This window comes from Sminthopsis crassicaudata, chromosome 1, assembly GCF_048593235.1.
Source record: "Sminthopsis crassicaudata isolate SCR6 chromosome 1, ASM4859323v1, whole genome shotgun sequence".
NCBI lineage: Eukaryota > Metazoa > Chordata > Mammalia > Dasyuromorphia > Dasyuridae > Sminthopsis > Sminthopsis crassicaudata.
In genome coordinates this window covers 389,733,340-389,757,362 of record NC_133617.1, presented here as the reverse complement: position 1 = coordinate 389,757,362, position 24,023 = coordinate 389,733,340, and the positions used below count along the sequence as shown (strand labels likewise).

General features: G+C 34.1%; 1 protein-coding gene across 2 annotated transcripts in view; it reads right to left on the bottom strand.

Annotated features, from left to right (window-relative positions):
• The window catches only part of IFT140 (intraflagellar transport 140), a 209,010-nt gene that overhangs the window by 167,739 nt on the left and 17,248 nt on the right, over window positions 1–24,023 (bottom strand). The gene's annotated exons all lie outside the window — the stretch shown is intronic.

Below are 24,023 nucleotides of genomic sequence, written 5' to 3'. Positions count from 1 at the left end.
TTTCTTCATGCTTATTATTTCTTACAATGGGACATTCTTTTATACTGATGTGCCACAATTTATTTCAGTGTGATTCTGGGAAAGTTACTTAAAACCCTGTTAGCCTCCATTTCTCATCTATAAAATGAATTAAAGAAGAAAATGTCAAACCAGTATCTTTATCAAGAAAAACCCCAAATGGGGTCACAGAATTGGACACAAATGAAACCACTCAACAACAAATCACAATTTAGTCATTCTTTCCCTAAATTATAGACTTCTATTTTATTTTGAGTTCTTTGTAATAACTTCTTTTAAAAAAAATTGATGCTTTGTTTCTACATCATAATCATTTCTTACAAATCCTCAATATTACTTTTCTTTGAAACAAAAATAATTAAGCAAATATCTGATATAGCAGTGTAATTTGTACAATATTCTAATAATTCCCTACTTCTCTACTACAAAAAAGAAAAGTATGTATGTGAATGAATGACCTGCATGGATTTTTTTTAGCATAATTCCACACTGGAATCTAGAATAGTTTAACTATTTCATAGATCATTAATAATGCTTTAGTGAACCTATCTTCATACAAATCTTCCAGTACTGTTTTCTTCTGAAAAGAGGCTACTCAAAAAGAAAACTGAATATAGTGTGATTATAATGACCATGCAGTTCCTAAGGATAAGAAAACTTAATTCTCTCTTCTTTGGAAAAGTGAGAATCATTAAATCTTTTGTTGTTGTTATAATTTATATTTTTATCAATGTTCTTTTTTATTTTTGCTTTTAATTTACAAGATATATATGCATGGGTAATTTTTCTGCATTGACAACTCAAAACCTTCTGTTCCAACTTTTCCCCTCCTTCCACCCACCCCTTCCCCTAGATGGCAGGTAGTCTAATACATGTTAAATGTCAAAGTATATGTTAAATACTACATATGTATACATATTTATATGGTTATCTTGCTGTACATAAGAAAAATCGGATTTAGAAAGAAGGTCAAAATAACCTGAGAAAGAAAACAAAAATGCAAGCGGACAATAACAGGAGTGGAGATGCTATGTTGTGGTCCACACTCATTTCCCATAGTTTTCTCTCTGGGTATAGCTGGTTCTCTTCTTTACTGAACAATTGGAACTGGTTTGAATCATCTCACTGTTGAAGAGAGCCATATCCATCAGAATTGATCATCGTATATTATCGATGTTGCCATGTTTAATGATCTGGCTCTGCTCACTTCACTCAGCATCAGTTCATCTAAGTCTCTCCAGGCCTCTCTGAATCATCCTGTTGGTCATTTCTTACAGAACAATAATCTTCCATAACATTCATATACCATAACTTATTCAGCCATTCTCCAATTGACGGGCATCCATTCAGTTTCCAGTTTCTTGCCACTACAAAAAGGGCTACCATAAATATTTTTGCACATGTGGGTCCCTTTCCTTTCTTTAAGATCTCTTTGGAATATAAGCTCAGTAGGAACACTGCTGGGTCAAAGGATATCCACAGTTTGATAATTTTTTAAGCATAGGAGAACCATTAAATATAAAACATCCCAAAATTTGTAGGGAGTGGATAATAAAAGCTTTATTCATATTCTTTGACAACTACTAGGAAATGAGTCCTAATATCATATGTTTGTGTCAATTCCCCATATATTTTGGCTTTAAAACAAATTTTAGTGATATCTAATACAAATATTTCATTTCCGTACTATTTCCCTTCTAATCCTGTAACTGTTAACTTCATTCTTGTAAAATCTTTTAAAATATACAGTGAAAATTATCTATTTTATCTTTTGATTTATTTTTTTATTAAGGGTTTACTTTACCAATTAACAAAAACTCTGAAATCATATTCTCTTTAATTTTTTTGATGGCATAACCTTTTTTATTAAAGTTATAGTCAATTATTAAACTTGCTGGGGTAGCTAGATGGCACAGTGAATAGAATACTGGACTTGGAGTCAGGAAGACCCACATTCAAATCTGGTCTCAGACACTTACCAGCTATGTGATCCTGAGCATGTCATTTAACCCTATTTGTCTCAATTTCCTCATCTATAAAATAAGCTGGGAAAGAAAATGGCAAACCAGTATCTTTGTGGTCCAAATGAGGTGACAAAGAGTTGGATAGGGACAATAACAACACTGAAATTATTATAGTATATGGCATAAGATTTTCATCTAAATTTAATTTCTGTCAAACTACTTTTTCATTTTCCCAGTAGTCTTGTCAAATGGGGAGTTAGTCCTTCCAACAATTTATTTCAGGCTTGCCAAACACTGACTTATTGTTTCAGATTATTTTTTTCATATTGAATCTTTTCATTGACATATTTTTCTCTCTCTTTTATTAACTAGTACCCAAAAGTTCTTATGATTACATTGTTTGATACAGTTTGAGATATTATTCTTACTTTTACTTCATTATTTCCTTTGAGATTCCAGGACTTTTATTTTTCCAAACAAGTTTTTGTATTTCATCTCATTCTGAAAAATATTCCTTTATATAGTTTAATTGATATAGCACTAGATATAAAAGATAATTTAGCCACTATTATTTTTATTAGTTGGGCATATACCAGTTCAAGGGTTGTGAATGTGTCTCTGATTGCTGGAGTCTTCTTAACTCTTTTTCAATGAGTATTTCTTATATTTAAATAAATCTTGAATGTATCTTGGCAAGTTAACTCATGTTTCATGCATTTTAAAAGCAACTTCCCTTTTTTCCTGGTATTTATTAGTACTATAAAGAGATGCTGATAATTTTGTGGATTTATTCTGTATCCTGCTACTTTAATAAAGTTACTAAATCATCTCAGTTTCTTAGCTGACTATTGGAGTTTTCTAAGTATTGCCCTTGCTTTTTAGTCACATTTGACTATTTGTGACTGCACTTGGGTTTTTCTTGGCTAAGATAGTGGAGTTCTATTTTCTTCTTGTTATTTTACAGAAGAGCAAACCAGAGACAAATAAGGTTAAGTGACTTACTTAGAGTGACACAACTAATAAGTAACAAAGGTTATATTTGAACTCAGATCTTCCTAACTCTAGGCCTGGCACTCTGTCCACTGCACTACTTGGCTATCCTTTTATTGTTTTGTAATAATAATAGCTTTTTTATTTTTAAAACACATACAAAGATATCTTCAACATTTATCCCTACAAAACCCTGTACCCCAAACTTCTCTCCCTTCCCTCCTCCCAACCCCCTCCTCCAGATAGCAAGCAATCCAATATAGGCCAAACATGTGCCACTCCTCCAAGCATTTCCACAATTATCTTGCTGCACAAGAAAAATCAGATAATAAAGGGAAAAAAATGAGAAAGGAAAAAGAATGCAATCAAACAACAGCAAAAAAGTTAGAAATGCTATGCTGTGATTCATACTCAGTCCCCACAGTTCTCTCTGGGTGCAGATGGCTCTCTCCATCACAAGATCATTGGAACTGGTCTGAATCACCTTGGTGTTGAAAAAAGCCACTTCCATAAGAATTGATCCACTCAGTTTCCAGTTTCTTGCCACTACAAAAAGAGCTGCTACAAACATTTTTGCACATATGAGTTATTTCTCTTTTTTTAAGATCTCTTTGGGATACTGCTGGATCAAAGGGTATGTACAGTGTGATAGCCCTTTGGGCAGAGTTACAAATTGCTCTCCATAATGGCTGGATCAGTTCAGAACTCCACCAACAACGTATTAAATGTCCCAGTTTTCCCACATCCCTGCCAATATTTTTCATTATTTTTTCCTGTCATCTTAGCCAATCTTAGAGGTGTATAGTGGTATTTCTCTGATCAATAGTGTTTCTGAGCATTTTTTCATATGACTAGAAATGGCTTTAATTCCTTTGTCTGAAAATTGTTTATATCCTTTGACCATTTATCAACTGGAAAATGGCTTGCATTCTTATAAATTTGAGTCAATTAGAAATGAGGCTTTGGATATAAAAATTCCCACCCATGTTTTTGCTTCCCTTCTAATCTTGGCTGCATTAGTTTTGTTTGTACAAAACCTTTTTGATTTAATTACCAAAATTATCCATTTTCCATTTCATAATGCTCTCTAACTCCTCTTTGGCCACAAATTCCTTCCTTCTCCACAGACCTGACATGTAAACTATCCCTTGTTCTCCTAATTTGCTTATAGTATTACCCTTTATGTCTAAATCATGAACCCATTTCTTGTTCAATGCCTAGTTTCTGCCATAATATTTTTCAATCTTCCATACAATTACTATTGTATTTCAATACAAATTTCCATTTTCCAGCAATTTTTGTCAAATAGTGAATTCTTATCCCAGAAGCTGGAATCTTTGGGTTTATCAAACACTAGATTACTATAGTCATTGACTATTGTGTCTTATGAATCTAATGTGTTCCACTGATCCACTATTCTATTCTTTAGCTACCCCTTTAAGTAAAGTTGTATATTTTCTGCAAATATGGATCATTTTGTCTTCTTGATACTGATGATTATACTTTATTTTTTCTTCTTTCCTTCTTCTCTGGTTAGCATTTAAGAGTAATGCAAAAGAAAGTAATCACAAACTGATCCAACCATTCTGGAGAGCAATATGGGCCCAAAGTGCTGGAACTCTATCTTTCCAGAAATCAGCAGGAGTCAGGATCACTAAATGTCTTTATTCTAGATCTTTACCGTCACCTCCAACGCCAGGTCACGAGTGCAAGTGAGCGTGAGTTCCACCACCCAAGTTTCTCTTACTCCTCCCACACAAGTCACTTCCCTCTCTTTGTCTCACCAATCAAGTCAGCACAGAACAGCTGGGGAGGGTCAACCTTAAACAAGTTAATAGGGAACCGTCCAATTGGCAATTAGTCTCACGTGCTTCATTATCCAAGTGCATTGCTCAGTTCTAGCCCTTTACACCAAAGGGCTATCAAACTGTGCATACCCTTTGATCCAGCAGTGTTACAACTGGGCTTATATCCCAAAGAGATCTTAAAGGAGGGAAAGGGACCTACATGTGCAAAAATGTTTGTGGCAGCCCTTTTAGTATTGAAAAGAAACTGGAAAATGAGTGGATGCCCATCAGTTAGAGAATAGTTGAATAAGTTATAGTATATGAATGTTATATAATATTATTGTTCTGTAAGAAATGACCAGCAGGATGATTTCAGAGAGTCCTGGAAAGACTTACATGAACTGATGCTGAGTGAAACGAATAGAACCAGAAGAAAGTTGTACATGGCAACAATAAGACTATACAATGATCAATTCCGATGGATGTGGCTCTGGTCAACAATGAGATGATTCAGTCCAATTCCAATAGTCTTGTGATGGAGAGAGCAGACTGTGGAGACTGAGTGTGGATCACAAAATAGTGTTTTCACTTTTTTCGGTATTTGCTTATATTTTATTTTCTTTTTTTGCTTTTTGATTTGATTTTTCTTGTACAACATGATTATTGTGGAAATATATATAAGAGAACTGTATGTTTGACATATATTGGATTACCTGTCATCTAAGGAAGAGGGTGAGGGAAGAGAAGGAGAAAAAAATTTGGAACACAAGATTTTGCAAGGGTTAATGTTGAAAACTATCTATGCATATATTTTGAAAATAAAAAACTTTTGAAAAAAAGAAAATAATCACAATTCATGTTCCCAATGTTCATATTTCCTCCTCATAATGAAAACTCTCAATTCCCTTATAAATCACACCAATAAATTAATGAGTATGTTTTTCTGTAGTCAGTTCTGTTGTAATATTTGTTTTATAAAAGTGAATTTGTCCCAACAGAAAGGAACAATTTGAGCTAATATAAATTTTATATTTCCTATGTGTAATTTCATACATGCTGGTAATGTTTGTATATTGCAATTAATGTTAGCTCTTGATTAAAATATATATATGTATAAAATATTTAATTTTGATCGTAGGAAATAAAAGAGTCCTTTAATGCCTATGTTTTTGGAAGGGTTATATTATAAATGTTATACTTTTTTCAAGTTTTTTTTGTACATCTATTGAAATAATCATGAGAATTATGTTATATTTTATATGATTAAATATGCAAATTATTTGCTTAAAATTGAACCATGCTTGCATTCCTTAATATGAATCCAACTTCTTTATAGTACAATATTTTCTGGATGCTTTTCTATAGTTAAGAATTTAAAATTTCTACATCAATAACATTAGTAAGTGGGCTTATATCCCAAAGAAATCTTAAAGGAGGAAAAGGGACCTATATACACAAAAATGTTTGTAGCACCCCTTTTTGTTAATGGAAAGAAACTGGAAATGGAATGGATGCCCATTAGTTGGGGAATGGCTAAATAAGTTATAATATATGAATGTTATGGAATATTATTGTTGTATAAAAAACAATCAGCAGGATGATTTTAGAAAGGCCTAGAGAGACTTATACAAACTGATGCTAAGTGAAATGAACAGAACCAGGAGATCATTGTACATGGCAACAACAAGATTATATTATGATCAATTCTGATGGACATTGATTCTCTACAACAATGAGATGATTCAAATCAGTTCCAACTATTTAATAATGAAGAGAACCATCTACATCCAGAGAGAGGCCCTGTGGGAACTGAGTGTGGACCACACATAGCATTTTCACTCTTTTTGTTGTTTGCTTGCATTTTATTTTGCTTCTCTCTCTCTTTTTTAACTAGTTTGACTGGATTTTTCTTGTGTGGCAAGATAATTATATAAATATGTATGCATATATTGGATTTAACATATATTTCTATTATGTTTAATATATATTGAACTATTTGCTATCTAGGGGAGGGCATGGGGGAAGGGGACAACAAAAGATTTTGCAAGGTCTAATGTGGAATAATTGTCCACATATATGTTTAGAAAAATAAAAAACTTTAATAAAGAAAAAAAAAAGAAAAAGTATCATTAATAAGGATGGTTTGTAATTTTCTTTCTGTATTTTATCTTTCCCTGGCTTGGTAATTGGGACTATATTAAAAAAAAAAAAAAAAAAAAAAAAGAGTAAAGAAGAATGCCCTTGTCCATTTCTGATAATAATTTTTACAGCATAGGTATTAACTATTCTTTAAATGTTTTATAGATTCCACTTGTATATCCATCTTTCCCTGGGTTATATTTCCCATTTTGGCTTCCCCCCTTCCCCGCTTCTCATATTGGTTTGTTTAAAGATTTAGATTCCTTGTCTTTTTAGTTTGAATATTTGCAATTTTTGTAAGATGCTCAATGATTTCATTTGAATTCTTAGTTTTTCTTCATTTGAATTCTTAGTTTTTCTTATGTGTAGTAGATTTCATAATTTTTAAAATTTCTTTTCTTTTTTTTTGTGATTTTTATCTTGTTTTTTAACTTAGTAATTTGATTTTCCTCTCCTTTTCTTGATCATGATAGATAATGGTAATTAGTTTGGAGAGTCTTTCCAAATATAGCTTTTAATTTTTACAGTTAAAGGTTCTGATAAAGGCCTCATCTCCAAAATATACAGAGAATTGACTTTAATTTATAAGAAATCAAGCCATTCTCCAATTGATAAATGGTCAAAGGATATGAACAGACAATTTTCAGATGATGAAATTAAAACTATTTCCACTCATATGAAAGAGTGTTCCAAATCACTATTGATCAGAGAAATGCAAATTAAGACAACTCTGAGGTATCATTACACACCTGTCAGATTGGCTAAGATGACAGGAACAAATAACGATGAATGTTGGAGGGGCTGTGGGAAAACTGGGACACTGATGCATTGTTGGTGGAGTTGTGAAAGAATCCAACCATTCTGGAGAGCAATCTGGAATTATGCCCAAAAAGTTATCAAAATGTGCATACCCTTTGACCCAGCCATACTACTACTGGGCTTATACCCCAAGGAACTACTAGAGAAGGGAAAGGGTCCTTCCTGTATGTGCCAAAATGTTTGTGGCAGCCCTTTTCATAGTGGCTAGAAGCTGGAAGATGAATGGATGTCCATCAATTGGAGAATGGTTGGGTAAACTATGGTATATGAATGTTATGGAATATTATTGTTCTCTAAGAAATGACCAACAGGAGAAATACAGAGAGGCTTGGAGAGATTTACATCAACTGATGCTGAGTGAAACAAGCAGAACCAGAAGATCATTATACACTTCAACAATGATACTATACGAGGATGTATGCTGATGGAAGTGGATTTCTTCAACATAGAGAAGAGCTAATCCAATTCCAATTGATTAATGATGGACAGAACCAGCTACATCCAGAAAAGGAACACTGGGAAATGAATGTAAACTGTTATTTTTACCTTCTGAATCCAATTCTTCCTGTGCAACAAAAAATTCGGTTCTACACACATATATTGTATCTAAATTATACTGTAATATATTTAACATATATAAGACTGCTTGCCATCTGGGGGAGGGGGTTGGGGGAGGAAGGGAAAAAATCTGAATAGAAGTAAGTGCAAGGGATAATGTTGTAAAAAATTACCCATGCATATGTACTGTCAAAAAATGTTATAATTATAAAATAAAATAAAAAATTTTAAAAAATAGCTTTTAGCTTTTCTCAAATTTTTAATTTTTCAATGTTTTCCTTTGTATTTATTTCAGGGGTGTTAGTTTGTTAATCACAAAAAATATCTAGTCTTTTTGAATTACACCTCTCTTTTTCTAAATTACCTTCTGGAGATTCTATTGTTTTAACTGTGTCCCATAAAGTCTTGTATGTTTACTATCACCTACCATTTGACAGGCACACTGTTAAAGTTGGAAATGCAAAGGCAAAAACAAAACAGTATTGATGGTATTCAAGGTGTTTATATTCTAGCAAAGAACACAACATATATACATATTAGTATATGCAAAATACATATAAATAAATACAAGGTAATTGGATTGGGGTACTCATAGTTTGGGAGATCAAGAAAAATCTCATGCAAAAGATGACATTTAAGTTGAATTTTTAAGGAGATTAGGGAGTTCAAGAAACTGAAATGATGTGGGAGTATATTTCAGGCATCGAAAGAGCCAGTACAAAAGCATTAAATGAAATAAGGAATTCTGTGTTTGAGGAACAGCAAAAAGGTTAGTTTGACTGGACCAGGAACCATAGAAAGAGAGTGCCATGAGTCTGGAAAAAGTTGATTAGAGCCAGACTGTAAGGGCCTTTTAATGCCAAACAGAAGTGTTATATTTTGTCTTAAAGGTAACAGAAATTCTCAGATTTGTTATCTTTTGCATAACTTCTTTTTATAATTTGTTTGTATTCAGTATTCAGAATGTAATCAGTCTTCCCTGAGGGCTATAACTTCTGCTCATATTTTATTTGTTCACTACTATCTCATTGCCTTATGGTCTAGAAGAGATATGTTTATTATATCTTTCTTTTTACATTTGTTGTAAATTCTTTTGTGCCCTAAAGCATGATTTTACGAAAAACTGTTGAGAAATATAAACTCTTTTAAAATTCCCATCTAAAAGTGACCAAGAACCAGCAGATAGAATACTGGGACTGAAGTTGGGAAGACCCAAGTTTAAATGGTCTTAGATACTTGCTAGCTAAGTGACTCTGAGCAAGTCATTTAATCTCTGTGCCTCAGATTCCTCACCTGTAAAATAGAGACAATAATAGTACTTCTCTCCCAAGGTTATTTTGAGGATTAAATGAAATAATAATTGTAAAGTACTTAATATAGGACCTGGTACATAGATTCTATATAAATTTTAGCTTTTACTATTATTATTAAATATTTCTTTCCCACCACTGACTCATCTATATTGTCCGTATCTTTCTTTTGTATTCTTTCACCTCTATTAGGAAAATATTAAAGTTTCCTACTCTTCTATTAACCAATGTCTTTTGGCAATTCATCTAGTATGCCTTTTAAGAACTTAGCCTTGAAGATGGCGGAGAAGAAACACACGACTCAGTGAACGTCCTCACTCCCTCACAACCAATTAGATAAATTAAGTCTCAAAATTAGCTCAGGACTGATAGATACCACAAGGACTGGAAGCATGACTTACCAGCTGAAGAGAATCTGGAGTTTCAACAGGAAAGGTCAGTTCTCAGGGGAGGAATAAGAAAGACCAGCACAGACGGTGGGGTAGGGGCACACTGCGCCCATTGCGCTGGGAGGGGCTCTGGGATCAGAGAAGCCACTGAGGTAAAGGAATCTGGCACAGGCTGTTAGCTCTTCTCTGCTAATTATTTAGCAGTTCAGAAGAGAAAGCCAAAATATTTTAAAACTCAGATTAGATTTTCCCCGGACCCTGGGGGTGACTCGGCACCAGGGGGCGTGGCCTCAGCTACCTCCTGAGAATAGTTAAGAGACTGACAAGGGGGTGGATACGGCCCAAGGCAACACACACTGCCTAGCTTAGCTGGAGGGAGTGGAACTCAGCTCCAGGAAGTCCCAGAGAAGCGGAACCTTTGAACTAGGGACCACGGTTTCTGGCAGACACTTCCAGTTTGAGCGCAGGGGCTTCTCACGTCACCTGCTGCAGACATCCACTCCCCACCCGGACACATAGACTGGGCTTCCTGCTGTCTTCACTATTCTACGCCCTCGAAGCACAGCAGTGCTAATCACCTCTGGGGCACTTCCAGGGAGGGGGTGTGGAACTCTCTCCCAGAGCTCTCTCTTACCTCAGGCTCAGGAGCCGCTGCATCCATCCCGTCTGGGAGGAAGCTGGTAAAGAAGTAAATAATTTCCTACCCCAGGGACAGACCCCAAAAGATTTTTTTAAGTATGAGCAAAAAAGCTAGAAAAACTATAGATTCCTTCTATACAGAGAAAGAGCGGGTATCCAACCCCGAGGAAGTTAACAGCAAAGATTCAGAAGATAACAACCTAAAGGGGAACGATTCCTGTCCCCCATCACATAACTCTCTGCTAGAAGAAGCTCTTAAAAAATTGAGGGAGATCGAAGAAAAATGGGGAAAGGAAAGAGAAGTTATGATAGAGAATAACAATGTCCTGAAATTGGAGTTGGAAAAAATAAAGAATTCACAGGAGATGCAGGGAAACAAAATTAGTGAATTAGAAAAGGTTAAAAAAACACAGGAAAGTAGGATTTCTGAATTGGAAAAGATAAAAAAGTCTCAAGAAAATAGAATTTCTGAATTGGAAAAAGAAAATAATTCTCAAAAAAAAAAAAATTAGGGAAATGGAAAAAAATTCAATAGAGCAAAATAACTCATTTAAAAACGAAATTGGGCATTTACAAAAAGAACTAAAAACTGTGAAAGAAGAAAATAACTCCTTAAAAGTCAGGATGGAACAAATAGAAATGAATGATTCACAGAGAACCCAAGAATCAGTCAAACAAAACAAAAAAAATGAGAAGCTGGAGAACAACGTCAAATACTTACTGGGAAAATCTATAGACCTGGAAAATAGATCTAGGAGAGATAATCTGCGGATTATTGGACTTCCCGAAAACTATGACCAAAAAAAGAGCCTAGATTCTATTTTACAGGAAATTATCAAAGAGAACTGTCCAGAGATAATAGAAACAGAAGGGAAAGTAGATGTGGAAAGAATTCATCGAACTCCTTCTGAAATAAACCCTAAAAAAAGAACACCACGGAATATTGTGGCTAAGCTGCAGAATTACCACACAAAGGAGAAAATCCTGCAAGCAGCTAGAAAAAAACAATTTAAATACCAAGGTGCCACAATAAGGGTCACCCAAGATCTGGCTGCCTCCACATTAAAAGATAGAAGGGCCTGGAACCTGATATTCCGAAAGGCAAAAGATCAAGGACTGCAACCAAGAATGAACTACCCAGCTAAGTTTAGCATCTTTTTCCATGGAAGAAGATGGTCATTCAATGAAACAGAGGAATTCTATATGTTTCTAAGAAAAAAACCAGACTTAAACAAAAAATTTGATCTACATCCACAAGACTGAAGAGAAACAGAAAAAGGTACACAGAACCCTTGAGAACTGTAACTCTGTTGTGGGTATATAAAAAATACTCAAGGATAATTTGATTTTACTGATATAAAAGAAAAAAAGGGGGGTGTAGTAAAGGGAAGGAGGTCGGTTCAGAAAAAGGGGAAGGAGTGATAAAAAGAGGGAAACTACATCCCAGGAAGAGACATAGAAAATACACCATATCTGAGGGAACTTAGTGAGGGGGAGAATCATTGTGTGAATCTTACTCTCATCAGAAGAGGCTCAAAGAGTAAATAATTAACATATTTGTTTTTCAGAGAATTTTCTCTCACCTCATTAAAAGGGGAGAGAGGAAAAGGGAAAAGGAAAAGGAGAATAAGTGAAGGGACTTGGAGGGAGGGGGGAGGGATCCAAAAAAAAAAGAGGGAGGGTTGTGCGGCACAAGGGGGGTCTGTAAATTAAATATCGGGGAGGGGGATCAGGGGGGTCAAGGGAAAAAAGCATAAGCTGGGGATAATACGATGGCAGGAAATACAGAATTAGTAATTTTAACTGTAAATGTAAATGGGATGAACGATCCCATCAAACGGAGACGGATAGTAGATTGGATCAAAAAGCAGAACCCTACAATATGTTGCCTACAGGAAACACATTTAAAGCAGGGAGATACATACAGAGTAAAGGTAAAAGGTTGGAACAGAGCCTATTACGCTTCAGGTAAAGCCAAAAAAGCAGGGGTAGCTATCCTTATCTCAGATCAAGCAAAAGCAGAAGTAGATCTTGTTAAAAAAGATAAGGAAGGAAACTATATCCTGCTGAAAGGTAGCATAAATAATGAAGCCATATCAATACTAAACATATATGCACCAAGTGGTATAGCATCTAACTTTCTAAAGGAAAAGTTAGGAGAACTGCAAGAAGAAATAGACAGTAAAACTATAATAGTGGGAGATCTCAACCTTGCACTCTCAGATTTAGACAAATCAAACCACAAAACAAACAAGAAAGAAATTAAAAAAGTAAATAGAACATTAGAAAAACTAGGTATGATAGACCTTTGGAGAAAACTGAATGGCAATAGGAAGGAATATACTTTCTTCTCAGCAGTTCATGGATCCTATACAAAAATTGACCATATACTAGGACATAAAGATCTCAAAATTAAATGTAGGAAGGCAGAAATAATAAATGCCTTCTTCTCAGATCACAATGCAATAAAAGCTACATTCAGTAAAAAGTTAGGGGTAAATAGACCAAAAAGTAATTGGAAACTGAATAATCTCATCTTAAAGAATGACTGGGTGAAAGAGCAAATTATAGAAACAATTAATAATTTCACCCAAGATAATGATAATGATGAGACATCATATCAAAATCTTTGGGATGCAGCTAAAGCAGTAATAAGGGGAAATTTTATATCTTTAGAGGCTTATTTGAAGAAAATTGAGAAAGAGAAGATTAACGAATTGGGCTTACAACTTAAAAGGCTAGAAAAAGACCAAATTGTAAACCCCCAACCAAAAATTAAACTCGAAATACAAAAATTAAAAGGAGAAATCAATAAAATTGAAAGTAAAAAAACTATTGAATTAATAAATAAAACCAAGAGTTGGTTTTATGAAAAAGCCAATAAAATAGATAAACCTTTGGTAAATTTGATCAAAAAAAAGAAAGAGGAAAATCAAATTGATAGTCTTACAAATGAAAAGGGGGATCTTTCCACCAATGAAGAGGAAATTAGAGAAATAATAAGGAGTTACTTTGCCCAACTTTATGCCAATAAATTTGATAACTTAAGTGAAATGGATGACTTCCTCCAAAAATATAGGCTCCCTAGATTAACAGAGGAGGAGATAAATTGCTTAAATAGTCCCATTTCAGAAAAAGAAATAGAACAAGCTATTAATCAACTCCCCAGGAAAAAATCCCCAGGGCCAGATGGATTCACATGTGAATTCTACCAAACATTTAAAGAACAATTAGCCCCAATGTTATATAAATTATTTGAAAAAATAGGGGATGAAGGAGTCCTACCAAATTCCTTTTATGACACAGACATGGTACTGATACCTAAACCTGGTAGATCGAAAACTGAGAAAGAAAATTATAGACCAATCTCCTTAATGAATATTGATGCTAAAATCTTAAATAAGATATTAGCAAAAAGACTTCAGAAAATCATCTCCAAGATAATACACTATGATCAAGTAGGATTTATTCCAGGAATGCAGGGCTGGTTTAATATTAGGAAAACTATTAATATAATTGACCATATTAATAATCAAATTAATAAGAACCATATGATCATCTCAATAGATGCAGAAAAAGCATTTGATAAAATCCAACATCCATTCCTACTAAAAACTCTTGAGAGTATAGGAATAAATGGATTATTCCTTAGAATAATCAGGAGTATATATTTAAGACCGTCAGTAAGCATAATATGCAATAGAAATAAACTGCAACCTTTCCCAGTAAGATCAGGAGTGAAACAAGGTTGCCCACTATCACCATTACTATTCAATATAGTACTAGAAACGCTAGCCTCGGCAATAAGAGCCGAGAAAGAGATTCAAGGAATTAGAGTAGGAAATGAGGAAATTAAACTATCACTTTCTGCAGATGACATGATGGTATACTTAGAGAACCCCAAAGACTCTGCTAAAAAGCTACTAGAAATAATTCAAAATTTCAGCAAAGTGGCAGGATACAAAATAAATCCACATAAATCCTCGGCATTTTTATATATCACTAACAAAATGCAACAGCAAGAGATACAAAGAGAAATTCCATTCCAAACAAATGTTGAGAGTATAAAATATTTGGGAATCCATCTACCAAAGAAAAGTCAGGAATTATATGAGAAAAATTACAAAACACTTGCCACAAAAATAAAATCAGATTTAAATAATTGGAAAGACATTCAGTGCTCTTGGATAGGCCGAGCGAATATAATAAAGATGACAATACTCCCCAAACTAATCTATTTATTTAGTGCTATACCAATCAGACTCCCAAGACACTATTTTAATGACCTAGAAAAAATAACAACAAAATTCATATGGAAGAATAAAAGGTCAAGAATTGCAAGGGAACTAATGAAAAAAAACTCAGAGGAAGGTGGTCTAAGTGTACCTGATCTAAAGCTATATTATATAGCAGCAGTCACCAAAACCATTTGGTATTGGCTAAGAAATAGACCGGTAGATCAGTGGAACAGATTAGATACAAAGGACAAAAAAGGGTACATCTATAGCAATCTAATCTTTGACAAACCCAAAGATTCCAACATTAGGGATAAAAATTCATTATTCGGAAAAAACTGTTGGGAAAACTGGAAATTAGTATGGCAGAAATTAGATATGGATCCACACTTAACGCCATATACCAAGATAAGATCAAAATGGGTCCATGATTTAGGCATAAAGAGGGAGATAATAAATAGATTAGAGGAACAGAGGATAATCTACCTCTCAGACTTGTGGAGGAGGAAGGAATTTATGACCAGAGGAGAACTAGAGATCATTATTGATCACAAAATAGAAGATTTTGATTACATCAAACTAAAAAGTTTCTGTACAAATAATACTAATGCAAACAAGATTAGAAGGGAAGTAACAAATTGGGAAAATATTTTTAAAAACAAAGGTTCTGACAAAGGTCTCATTTCCAAAATATATAGAGAACTGACCATAATTTATAAGAAACCGAACCATTCTCCAATTGATAAATGGTCAAAGGATATGAACAGACAATTCTCAGAGGAAGAAATTGAAACTATATCCACTCACATGAAAGAGTGTTCCAAATCACTACTGATCAGAGAAATGCAAATTAAGACCACTCTGAGATACCACTACACACCTGTCAGATTGGCTAAGATGACAGGAACAAATAATGACAAATGTTGGAGGGGATGTGGGGAAATTGGGACACTGATACATTGCTGGTGGAGTTGTGAAAGAATCCAGCCATTCTGGAGAGCAATCTGGAATTATGCCCAAAAAGTTATCAAACTGTGCATACCCTTTGACCCAACAGCGCTACTACTGGGATTATATCCCAAAGAAATACTAAAGAGCGGAAAGAGACATATATGTGCCAAAATGTTTGTGGCAGCTCTTTTTGTTGTAGCTAGAAACTGGAAGATGAATGGATGTCCATCAGTTGGAGAATGGTTGGGTAAATTGTGGTATATGAAGGTTATGGAATATTATTGCTCTGTAAGAAATGACCAGCAGGAGGAATACAGAGAGGCCTGGAGAGACTTAGGTCAACTGATGCTGAGTGAAATGAGCAGAACCAGAAGATCACTGTATACTTCAACAACAATACTGTATGAGGATGTATTCTGATGGAAGTGGAAATCTTCAACATAAAGAAGAGCCAACTCACTTCCAGTTGATCAATGATGGACAGAAATAACTATACCCAGAGAAGGAACACTGGGAAGCGAATGTAAATTGTTAGCACTAATATCTGTCTGCCCAGGTTGCATGTACCTTCGGATTCTAATGTTTATTGTGCAACAAGAAAATGATATTCACACACATGTATTGTACCTAGACTATATTGTAACACATGTAAAATGTATGGTATTGCCTGTCGTCGGGGGGAGGGAATAGAGGGAGGGGGGGCAATTTGGAAAAATGAATACAAGGGATAATATTATAAAATATATATATAATAATAAAAAAAATAAATAAATAAATAAATAAATAAATTCTTTGGGATTCAAAAAAAAAAAAAAAAAAAAAAAAAAAAAGAAGTACATGGCACTTAGACAAAAATTGTTCATGTATCAGTGCATAAAAACCTCACAATCAAATGTAGAATGGCAGAAATAATAAATGAATGAAATGATACAACAAAAATTATATTTAATAAAGGACCAGGGAAAGACTAAAAAAAAAAAAAAAAAAGAACTTAGCCTTTATGTCATTTGGGTGTATATACATTTAGTATTATTTTTCACTGACTGTGGTGGCTCTGAACATGTTATTCCTCCCTTATTTATGTTATAGCTCTTTTTACTAATCAGTCTTTATTGTGCCTTTTCTGAGATCATAATCTTTCCTCCTTTCCACTAATCTGCCCAATTCTAAATTCCTTTACCTTTTAAAAAATTATTTTAGAAAAATAACTTCTTGAGGGGACTGTCACTTTGTACTTGTGTGCTGTGTCTACAACACTGTTTGGCTTATAGGAGGTACTTAATAAAGGTTTGTTTTATAGATTCTCTCATTTTTTGGTCCTTTTTCTCAGCTCAAATCACTGGTGTGTCATTAGCCCATGAACTCCTTGAGAGTATAGCTTTCAGTATCTCCAGTATAACTTAAGAGATACGGCAGGTTTGGCTCTACATCACCACAATAAACTGAATTTTGCAACAAAGTAGCTGTGTATTTTTTGGTTTCCCAGTACATATAAAAGTTTACATTAGATTGTATTCTATTAAGTGTACAATTATTTTATATAATGTTTTTTAAAATGTACAGAGCCTAATTAAAAAATACTTTACTGTTAAAAAATGCTAAGCATCATCTGAGCCTTCTGTGAATTGTAATGTTTTTGTTGGTAGAAGTACTTGCCTTGACATTAATGGCTGCTGACTTATCATGGTGGTGGCCTAGATTTCAGCCTATCTCAGTTTTCAAAATGCCTTCCTCACTAAGCTTAATCACTTCTAGCTTATGATTTAAAGTGAGAGATGTATGACTCTTCCTTTCACTTGAACTCTTACATGCCACTGTAAGGTTATTAATTGGCCGAATTTTAATTCTGCTGTGTCCCAAGGAATAGGGAGGCTCAAGAAAACAAGAGACAAGGAATTTGCCAGTTGGTAAGCAGTTAAAACACAAAATATGCTATCTTATATAGGTTTAGTTCGTGGTACCCCACTACAATAGAAACATCAGAGATCTCTGATTACAGATGATCACAACATATAATAATGAAAAAAGTCTGAAGTATTGCAAGAATCTCTTAAATGGAAACAGACACAAAGTGAACACATGTTATTGAAAAAAATTGTGCTGACAGACTTGCTCAATGCAAGGAAACCACAAATTTTCATTTGTAAAAAACAAATCAAAATCAACTTCTGAACAGCACAGTAAAGTGCAATAAAATGAGGTGTGACTATATTTACCATAATACTTGGCACACAGAAGATATTTAATAAATTCTAATTGATTGAAAGTATCTAATCTCCCCTTGTCCTTCCCACCACCTGTACAAAGCCCATTCTTTTAATTCAATTACATTAATTTTTAAATGCTATTCTAATCTCTTTCATACTCCTTTCCCTTTTTAGGATATTCTAGATATCTATGCCCAGAAATATTAATTCTTGATATAGATAGTAAGGTATAAATAAATAGGAAGTGTGTTGGGTTAGTATTCTGGGACAAGGGCAGTTTGATTCTATTCTTTGCCTTCTCCCTCACTGTTTATCTTTCATGGTTTCTTTCATTTAAATCTATATTTCCAGTTCAATCCTTTCCAAATCATATGGTTATAGTGTCCCAATCAGTTTCTCTCCCTTAGTGATAACTACTACTGGGACAAATGGGGATAACAGTAGTACCTATCCCCCAAAGCAGAGTTCATTATATTTCACCCCTTCACAATGCTGTCAGATCACATCCTTTCTGCTCCTATTTCTATTGATTTATCCCCAATGTTCTGTCCTTACTCTCCCTCCATCCTAAGGGCAGGGGGGAAAACTGAATGCTTCATGTGTAATTTTCTTCTGAAGCCCTGGCCACAAATTTCCTGGAACCCATTCAATTTTTTCTACACTTAAAAGTGTTCCTCTTAATTATCCTATAATATTAATAATGAGGGAGTTAAGTTTTTCCTCCTAAAATATTATGATAATTATGATTAGAATTTATATAATATTTTAAATTTATAATATTTATTTTTATATTATATTATTTTATTCCCTTTAGTCTCATTTGAGACTACAACTTTCAGCTAAATCCTCCATCCTGGAACCAAAATCTGGGACTCTGCTCTTTTGTGAATGACCACAGTTAGCAAGACTTCATCTCTCTGTTACTACAGAGTCATCACCATATATTCACTACTAATCTCCAGCCACAGTCTAGACTCTAGACCCTCATCTGGACAGTGCACCTGGACCCTAAGTACAGTGCCATCCAAGGGCCCTGCAATCTTTCCCTGATCAGCTGTCTGACACCCACATTGTCCTTATGGTGAACTTATAGTAAATTTATATCTCATTTGAAGATAGGTACTACTGTTATCCCCATTTTATAGATGAGGAAACTGAAGTTCAAAGAGACTAAGTGACTTCCATAGACTCATACAGGTACAATGACTGGGCCACTTAACTAAACTTTTTCCAACTATTATTCTGAATTTTCCCACATCTTTTGCTCCTTAGATTTGTTAGCCCATTAATGTTCCCTTTGCTTTCCCAAGGCATTTCAAGCAATATTTGAATTTTAAAGATGATCAACCAACAGACTCTCCCACCCCACATTCAAGTCTTTGTTTAGGTATAGCCAAATGAAAATAAACACTTCATTTCTTTGCTTTTCATTAATATCTAGAAATATTTTATTGTTTGTTTGGTCATTTGGAATACTGTATATGCCCTACCTACTACTACTGGTATCTTTTGAAGAAAAAATTTAAATCTTTCCCTTTTATTGAAGCCTAATTATTTTCATTGATATTTTAGCTTCAGCTTTACAGGTTTTATGTTTTAAGATCTCTTTTGCTCTTCAGAATATCATGTCCCAATATTTCTTCCAATTTCTTGTAAAAATGGAATAACCTTATATTATACTCTTCAGAATAGAAAGGATTTTTTCCTTTGCTTCCTTGAAATTTTATTTATTTTTTTGTTAACAAAGTTGTTATTTGGTTAGCTGAACATGGAATTTCTTTCTTTTAGTATTGTATGTGTATTGATACTTTGCTCTCTGCTTCCAATATTTTATGGGCAATTTTTCTATATGATTTCTTTAAGTTTGAAATCCAGATTTTCTGCAAGGCCTGTGTATTTACATCTTATCTTCAAGTTCCATATTCTTATTTTGTTGAATTCGTCTGTATACTAATATTATTGGAGTTTTTTTTGCTCCATTAATTTTTCCTTTTTGCCTCTATTTTTTCACGTGTTTCAATACTGTTCTTTTTTTAAGAAATATGCTACTGTGAAATGGGTACTTTGTTCTAAAGTCTGGTTAGTTTTGCTGATTTCTTAAGAAACTTAATATCTTTGTTTTTTATTTTCATTTAATCCTTGTATTCTCTTCCAAACCAATCAAAAGATTCTTTGAATTACTCCATTATCATTGTGGGAGAGGTTTCTTATAGAATTTTTGTACTACCTATATGCTTTACATGGACTCTTTCCTCAATTTCCTTTCCTGTGAGGTTTCTTTCAACTGATAGTTCTTTTCTTTGAATTTTTATTAATTTCTTCTCCTTAGTTTTATCTTTATCAACAAGTGCTAAATTTTACATAGTATTTTTGTTAAAGCCACACTTATATCACTAATGCTTTGTATTTTGAATTCTCAGCATTGCTGTGACTCCCTTCTAGCATTTGCTATTTCCTGTGCTCTCAGACTACAAGATCTATTCTGATATGCTGGTGACCAAGCTATCAATCAACAAGCATCTATTTCATAAGAATAGTACTGCTTGAAGTGCTATTCCCAGAGGCCACACTCCTATTCTTTACCTTTCCCAGTATGATTCTTCAAATTTATCTCTCTTTATCTCTCTCTCTCTCTCTCTCTCTCTCTCTCTCTCTCTCTCTCTCTCTCTCTCTCTCTCTCTCTCTCTTTTTTTGACTCACATTTTCTTCAATAACTAAGCTACACCCTGGGAACTCTTCAAGAAGGCAAGTCATCTATCACAGGCATAAAGATTTCTGAGATATTGCCACAGAGTTTGAGATGCCATTCATATTCTTCTACTACTCCTTAATAATATTTTATAAATGGGTTAAATCATAAGTAGGTTGTCTTTAGCTATCATGTATCTTTGCTTGACAGAGAAATCACATTTCCTGACTGAAGTGATTTCTAAATATTTTTTTGGACTTCTCATTCCATGAATGATTTACATTCATTAAACTTCCATAGAAAGTGATAATAGCCATGGTATATGTACTTTCTTTTATTTTAAAGAATGTTTTGTGATTCTGGTTTTTTATATCATAATTTCCCAATAGCTCTCTCTCCAAGGACCCTACTGTATAATAAAAAACAAGCCAAATAAATTGTAGCAGCAACTTCAAGTAGCAATGTATATAACATTTTGCATCTGTAGTTCATCTTCTCTTTACTCAAAAACAAAAAATACATATTTCATCATCAGTAACCTAGAATTTCAAGATTAGTCATGTTTAATCTGAATTCTGCTATCTTATAGTATTGCTCTCATTCATATTATTATGGTCTTGTGAATAGTTCTCCTAATTCAGTTTCTTCCTCTGTATCAATTCATACATGTTTTCCAAAGTTTCTTTGAACTGCTCATACTCATCATTTAATAGTCCAGTAAATTCTTATTAACAGGGATCAACTTTTTTTCTTTGTTACTAGCATTCTCAAAAATCCTGCTTTTGACATTTCAGTAACCATTGGGCCTTTCTTTCTATCTTTGACCTCCTTAAGGTCTATGTCCAGTTGTAGATCTCCAGTAAAAAGGAAATGAACTGAAGATGTAGAATAAGGCAGGAAATTAAATGGCTCTTCAATTTGCTCCACAAATAATTTAAAATAATGCCTCAATGTGAATATTAAGAGTGGCAGAAAGAATTAAAAGTCAGGATAAGGCAGCTGTCCAGCTTAAGACACCTTAGGAGCACATTAGGAAAGACCTGACCCTCCAGCAGTAGTAGTTGGGTCTGACACTTCCAGGCAGAGACCACGGGATCAACAAACAAGTCCTGGAGGCAGCTGCACTGATGGCAGGAATTTTTGCCCTAGGGACAACGTGGGAATCAGAAAACTAATCAGATCAGGGAAAGATTGCAGGCCTTAATAGCATTGGACTCAAGGACCAGGTGCATGGGGCAGATGAGGTCCCAGGCTCTGTCTATGGATGAGCTGTTACTACATGCTGGGGACTGCAGAGTCACAAAGGGGTGAGGTTTTGCGGATTGTGGTTATTCACAAAAGAGAGAAGTCTGAGATTTTGGTTCTAAGATAGAGGAGTGAGCTGAAGCTTGTAGTCAAGTAAAAGCATCTGAAACCATCGCATTGCTGGGAATCCTGATCACAGTTAGGGGCAGAGAGGAGCACTTGTCAAGCTCCAAGAGACAGTTAACAAAACAATGAAACAAAAAACCCGAAGCCTAAGACATTATCCTCCTCACCTCAGGATGACAGCCTGACTCTAACAACAAGTTAACAGTCAAGAAGTAACCCAATAAAAAACAAAAACAAAAACTGAGTAAGCAAAAGAGAAGAACCAGATCATAGGTAATAGAGAATAGCAAAATTCAAGAAAAGACAGTGAAATTACTACTAAAGCTTCAAAGAACTTGAAAAACTTTAAAAAGGACTGTACAACTCAAAGAAGAGAGGCTGAGGAAAAATCAGAGGGGGAAGAGCAATGGAATATGAATACAGACAATATGGAAAGCCTTATTGAAACTAATACAAAATGAAGGAAGCAAAATCAGGAAAATTATCCAGGATGATTACAAAAATATAAATGGAAAGAATATAAATATAAGCTTACAATTGAAACTATATACATCTGTTATAATGACCAAGCCTAGCTTCAAAGAAGAGATATGAAATGAGACCTTTCTTTGCTTTTTGTAGATGGTAGGGTTCATGGATGGAGACTTTTATATATAATGAAAAAAAAAATTTTGCTATGTTGGTTAATTTTGCTGAACTTTTTCCTCCTTTATTCTTTATTAGAAAGATGGCAGAGGGGAGAGGGTGGAGAGAGCATTACAGTAGGAAATATAATACAGGGATTAGCCAATGAGGGCCTAGTCCTAGAAACAAATATGTTTTGTAAACATACTTCTAGAATATATGAAGATATCAAATGAATGAGTTAATATTTGGTGACTGTTTTCTGTTCACTTAATGAATGGTGAAGAGAGCCTTTTGGTTGGCTGCTCAGTTAGAATTGAGATTGAACACAAAATGCTTAAACAGAGATGGTTGTTCTTTCCTACCTATTAATGTAAAGATATAAGCCCTTCTTTACTTCCTTTCCCCTCCTATCTAGATTGGTCAGGGAACACATGGTTTCTGAGACAAGCTTCTGAGAGGGATAGAAACATCTCCTGTTTTTGTCTTCTTTCATTTGGTGCAGGCCATCAGACATCCAGAGCCTAAGCTTGGGAAGGAATGTGAGGAATGACCTGCTTGAGTAGTCTAGCAAGCAACTCCATCCCTCAGGATTTCAGAGTATTTGGAAGTACTACTGTGTATCAACCATTTTAAGTTTGATCCTACTCTCCCCAGAGTCCAAGGAATTACAAGGAGAGTATGTATCCTAGTTTTGAAGGCTGTTTTTATGCTTCTATGCTTGATGTATCTTTTTAGTAAATAAAATAGACCTTTCTAAGAGCTAATTGATATAAACTGTTTATCAATACCATCAAGGAGATAGTGAATCAAATGAAATTGGGGTAATAATCATTAGAGCCTGAAATTGGGGAGAATGGGGATTTTAACCACTAGCATAAGAAAGATATCCCAAATCCTCAGGGATAACCCTACATTCTTGAGAGGTAATATAGCTGTCTCTGGGGATCTGACTTGCTAATATGAATGGAAAGTGAGATGAGAACTTCCAGAATTTATAAAGACCATATAAATAATGTAAGAAACAAGAGATATAAATAAAAATTTATTTTAAAATAATAGTCCTGGTATCATTGTGGTCCCAAATTTAAATAAAATCTACTTAAGATTTGACCACTTTCCTTTAGCAGTATATTAAAAAATTGTGACTAAAATTACATCATATGATATATATATATATATATATATATATACATATATATATATATCTTGATAAACATATATATATATATATATATATATATATATATATACATATATCTTGATAAACTTCATAATTTTATCCTATAGGTAAGAGAGAATCTGGTTATGACACATATTTCAAGTCAAAACT